The 5,851-nt window shown below is 51.6% G+C and overlaps 1 pseudogene; it reads right to left on the bottom strand.

The window, feature by feature from the left end:
* Positions 1-224: 224 nt before the first annotated feature.
* LOC119350567 lies at positions 225-1,605 on the bottom strand (annotated as a pseudogene).
* Between the last annotated feature and the right edge of the window lie 4,246 nt (positions 1,606-5,851).

Raw genomic sequence — 5,851 nt, forward strand, 5'->3', positions numbered from 1 at the left:
CGCCACCGCCGTCGGCCCCCGGGCTTAGCCCGGCGGCGTCTTCCGGCGGCGACGGAGGAAGAGGAGGAGGGAGTTTGCGGCGGCGGCGGCTAGGTTTCTGGCCGTCCGAGTCGCCCTAGGGGGAGGACGACGCGGGGGCATCCAGATGCGATCCAGATGCGATCCAGAACAATGTTGACATATCACACCACATTTCACGAAAATACACACGAGCTGGGTTCAACGGAAATCTTTATACCCACTCCCAAAGGCCAAATCCGAGAGTCAATTGCTCATTCAGCGAGAGGATTGATCACATGGCCAAGGAACAGTACTGCGCTGGTTTTCTCCTCGGCAATGGCGAATAAGAAGGGCCGGTCCGCCACGAAATCCACCGGAGGCCGTGGCGCCCTTGCACTGTCCTGGATCGCCACGGCCGTTGCTGCGGCGGCCACGGTGCCCAGCTCGTCCACCTCGATGGTGGCCTTATGGTACACGCCCGCGATGAAGAGCCCATCCCCGCCGCTCACCATGCCCCAGAAGTCGCCGCCTTCGAAAGCCCTGGTGACCCCGAGCCTCCGCATGTCCGACGACGCCTCGAACTCGAACGTGAACTTGAACTTCGGCACCATGAACCGCCCGACCGGGACCTGGACCCCCGGCGTGTGGCTCTTGATGAACCCCGGCGTCGCGACCGCCTTGTCGTAGAGATCGGCGAGGCCGAGAGCGGCGCCGTCCGGGAGGAGGAGAAGCATGTAGAATGCAGCCTTGGCTCGCCGCCCCGCGTGGTCGCCGTCGTTCTTGTAGGGCAGCTTGAGGGCCCTGAAGCCCGGGTAGACGGCGACGTGCTGCTCGAACGGGAACCGGCCCGTCGTCATGAACGGCACGCGCACGATGGTGCCGTCTGGGACGTGGAACGGCGCGGTGAAGGTCGCCGACTGGTCGAACGGCTGGGACCACGTCCCGTTGAAGTAGAGCGCGTTGGCGAGGACGACTCGCGTGGACGAGCCGACCGAGCCGGGAGGGAGGACGTCGCGGATGCGCCCGTCCGTCGCGCCGGACGAAGCCGTTCACTCGCCGCCTCGCCTGCTCCGGGTCCGAGGAGAAATCCACCGATTCCGCGGTGGCAGCGTACCTCGACGCGGCGGTGGCCATGAACTCCGGCTCCAGCGCCTGCGCGCGGTCGACCCACACGCCGCACGCGAACGACGTCTGCGCCAGGCCGTTGAGCCTGCCAGCCAGATCCGTCGACGACGCGCCGTGCAGCTCGTCGAGCGACGCCGAGACAAGGAACCCCAGGAGCTCCTCGCGCGTCTCGCCCCGCGTGCCGGCGGCCACCAGCGCGAGCGCCGCGTGGATGGACAGCGGCGAGACGATGAAATTGCCTCCCCCGCCGGCTGCCGCCCGGACGCCGACCTCCCTGGCGAGAGGCAGGCATGACGCCTTCCCGCCTTCATCGCCGCCTATCGCTGCCCCCACAGACACAGAATGGCCACCTGGAAGCACCTCGTCGAGCAAGGGGGCGCGTGCTTGCGTCCCAGCGTGGCTGTAAGAGCTGTGGAGGTAGCTCTGGCCGCTGCAAGGGCAACGCTGCGCGCAGTCAAGCCGCGGGCGCCGGGAAGTCATCGTCCTGAATTCGACCTGCGACCGCCATGCGGCAAACAGCGTCAGGCAGAGGACCAAATATGGCTATTCCTAACTAGTTAGACGCACAACTCGTATCGACGCCGTCCGCTCGTCGTGTGGATCAGCGCCCCAGGGCCCACACGGACCCACTAGATTGTGCCTATTTCCTCTTTTCTCAGCGCATACGGAGAGAATACATGTCCTATCGTATCTGCCATCCTACCTACGCTAGACGTGTAGCATGTACTCGCCTACCCCCCGTCCACTACCCCGTGACCAGCCCCCACCCCCGACCATCCCCATCCGCGATTCAAAATTCGAATCGAAGCAGGCAGACGCAGCTGCATCGAGCGGACGAACCACGGCCTCCCCATCCACGCGCCTGGATCCCTAGGTTTCTTCACGATTCAACGATGAATCTCGGTGCAGAGTCATTCACGGATCTCCTCTTCAGGTATCTCCTCGTCTTGTGGATCCTCTTTTTCGTCGGCGCGTTTTCTCCAAAGGGCAACAATCCTCATCTTGCCATTGCCTGCGGCAGATTTTGTTCCCAGCCGGCCGCAACAGAGGGCGTCCCAGATCTGGGATTGCTAGAGGAGGAGGAGGAGGAGGAGGAGGAGTGCATCCATCCTAATTTCCAGAATCATTCTCCTTCTTCAAGCCAAGATAGAGAGAAATCTGGTGCCACAGATTCAGGAACTCCTGAAGATCAGGAGGCTATGCCAGATTTCTCCAACGTCCCAGATATTGACGACGCAGAAGAGACCCAGCCTGAATCGCATCCGATTTCAGTTCCGCAGAGGACGGCCTTCCACAAGGGCGACATCCAGATCGCCGATCTATCTGCCGACTAGCCACTAGTTGACCTTTGAACCCACTGTCCGTCCATCGAGGCATCGACCAGGTAGTGCTAGAAGAAGCATTTCTTTGGTGAATGACAGGATAGGATCTCTCAATTTGGATCTCAACTCTAAGTAAATCAAATGTAATGTAAACCAATAAGAACCACTCATCAGTAAGCTCGTTTAGTTGGAACCTAGAGCATCTTCAAAGGCCGCGCTTAATAAGTGCCCCGCCGTAAATTTGTGCTTTTTAGCGCACGCGCAATCGATATCCGGGCTTCAGCGGACGCGCATTAAGCGCGCGGTCTGAATCGCCATCGCGCGCTGTTTATTTGGTGTGCCCGCTTCCGCACGCCGCACTCTGAGAGGCATGAATTTTGCGTGTCTCATGGGAGGCATGGGAGCACCTCCGGGCGGAATGTCTTTCGGTGTGCCTCACACAGCTTCGCATGCTGCCGTTGAAGATCTTGCCAACACCTTTCGAGCTTCACATGATGATGTGGCGCGCGACAATGAAGAGGAGGAGGAAGAATTGTCTTCGGATGATGAATCGGAGAAAGAGGAAGACGAAGACGAGGACGATGCTTGATTGTTGATGGGCCATTCGTTGGCGTTAACTTTTGTGTCATGATTGGTTTGGATTTTGAACTTGGTTGGATGATGTTGTGGGCATAAATTTAAACTTATGGGCATGCACTTTTATGTCATGAACTTGTTTGGGTGATTTAAATTATGCCATGTTTTGTTTTGATGTTTGAAATATCATCTCGTGTCCAAAATGCAACATATGGCAAGCGCCGGCTGCGCGCTCGCTGCTTTTTAGCGCAGCTGCTGGAGCTATTCACGCACGTTAAAATTTGCAGCGGTCGTTGGAGCAAGCGCTCGTCGCCGCGTCAAAACAGGCGATCAACGAGCTGCAAACGTCTTTTTAGCGCGCCTCGCGTTGGGCGTCTGTTGGAGATGCTCTTAAAAGTTGCTGGCTAACATCATGTTAGTAACATGGCTGAATGAGTTGTCGGAATCTTTTACCATCTTCTCTGATTGTGATTCGTTGCCTGTACTGCACCACCTTAGCTTGACCAGCGACTGCCTGAATTTTTCTAAGCATAGGCTGATTCTGACTTTCTTACACCCTGTACAGTTTGTTCCTTACAGCCGGACCTGTATTTGTATCCGTTGTGGTATATCTATGTCTAATTTATGATAATAAAAATGGTTCGGGCCGGCGTAAGCCTGCCCGTCATAAAAAAATCGAACCCAAATCATGTGAGTCCACAAATTGGTTTGGAGTAGAATCATCGATGAAACGAACATTCCAGCCGCTGATAACAGTGAGTGCACATCAAACGGAAGTGCAAGCGAAGCCACGGACCCACGGCACAAACATATCACTGGAAATATCAGATATATCATCGTCTTGAATGCCGCACAGCACAATACATGTGCTCTATTTCTACTACTAGTACAAATTAAACTGACAAACCATTTTCAACAGGTAGACAGAGTTGAGAAACAAATTCAAATAATTTCTTGCAATCTGTAAGTGCTATCCATAACTGTAAATGTGTACGGACCATCCCGTGGATCTCTCATAGCTAGTTCTAAAAGAACATAATTCTCCACACACACACACACACACAAAATTGTGATTCCTTCGAATCAAAGAGGTCCCAAATGGTTCCACATTTTTTTGGAAATGGAGGTATACCCCGGCCTCTGCATCATGATGATGCATGCGGTCCTCTTATTAAAAATTCAGAAACTATTAACGTAAAGGTCTTACAACTCGCAAACGGAGCAAAACAAAGTACATGAACTGAAAAATTACAAGCGGACAAAGACAACCGAAACGGTAATAATAAGGATAAGCTCTCTAGACCCCTATCCTGTTATGTGAACGCCATCCGAACCGGTTGAATTTAACCCGAGCCACCATCTTCCATTGGTTGCACCCAGTAACCAATGGCTCCCTGGAGTCCATATGAGTGAGTAAGGACCACGTACGGATCCAAGTTGTAGCTCTGAAGATAACCTGCAAAAAAGTTAAGTTGTGTTGTCTGTTAAAAATCATATCATTTCTGCAGTTCCATATAGCCCATAATAACGCACATATTCCAAACCGAATACGAGCTACCGTGATCTGTTCAACCCCAGCTAACCACGTCCCAAACAAAGACGCAATATCTACTGGAGGATTGATATTAAAGGCTATATGAATCGTTCTCCAAAGTAACTTGGCAAGTGGGCATTCAAGGAATAGATGTTGTATTGTTTCATCCTGAGCACAAAAACAACACCGCGAATTGCCAACCCATCGCCACTTAAGAAGGTTGTCCTTTGTGAGTATTACTTGCTTGTGGACAAACCACATAAAAATTTTAATCCGCAAAGGAATCTTAACCTTCCATATATGTAGTGACCTTGAGAGGGGGCCAGAATTAATCAGATCCGTATAAAAAGATTTCACCGTAAATATCCCATTTTTAGTTAACTTTCATTGTGTTGAGTCCGGCATGTCGAAGAGTCGAACTTCAATCAATCTCCGAACCAAGTGCATCCAAGCTGTCCATCTCTCACCCACTAACGTACATCTGAACTGGATGTTCAAGCGAATAGTTTGAAAGACGATACCTACGTAATCCTCCTTACGTTGCACAATATTGTAGAGGGTGGGATATTGTAAGGCCAGAGGCGTCTCTCCTAACCACGTATCCTCCCAAAATCTTGTTGACATCCTGTTGCCAACCAAGAATTTGACCCTACGAGAAAGAACATATCCTTCGTTCTCATAAGTCCCTTCCAGAACGGTGAATCAGTCGGTCTGATGGTAACCTGGGCTAGCGTTTTCGAGTGCAAATACTTATTGCGCAGGATTTGAGACCACATGCCCTCCGGCTCTGTCTCTAACCTGTACAACCATTTGCTCATAAGACATTTATTCTTAATTTCCAAGTTCTCAATACCAAGGCCCCCTTGGTCTTTAGGTCGACAAAAGATATCCCATCGCGTGAGACGGTATTTTCTCTTGGCCTCATCAGATTGCCAAAAGAAGCTAGATCTAAAGAAATCAAGTCGCTTTCGGACCCCTTTCAGAATTTCGAAGAATGAAAGTAAAAACATTGGCATGCTAGTCAATACTGAGTTAATCAAAACTAGCCGACCTCCGTATGACATCAACTTGCCCTTCCAGCAACTGAGTTTTTTTTCAATTCGTTCTTCAATACATTTCCATTCTTTATTGGATAGCTTACGATGATATTCCCTTTTACTATCTCTGAAGATTGTACACTAATTGACCATACACTCAGCCCATACATCACAGTATCACACTAAAAGTTTGTCCATAACATGCAACTTTCTTTCTGAAAATATAGTCCATAATTCACACATAACCCGGAGCAATT

Source organism: Triticum dicoccoides, chromosome 1B (assembly GCF_002162155.2).
Source record: "Triticum dicoccoides isolate Atlit2015 ecotype Zavitan chromosome 1B, WEW_v2.0, whole genome shotgun sequence".
Taxonomy (NCBI): Eukaryota; Viridiplantae; Streptophyta; class Magnoliopsida; order Poales; family Poaceae; genus Triticum; species Triticum dicoccoides.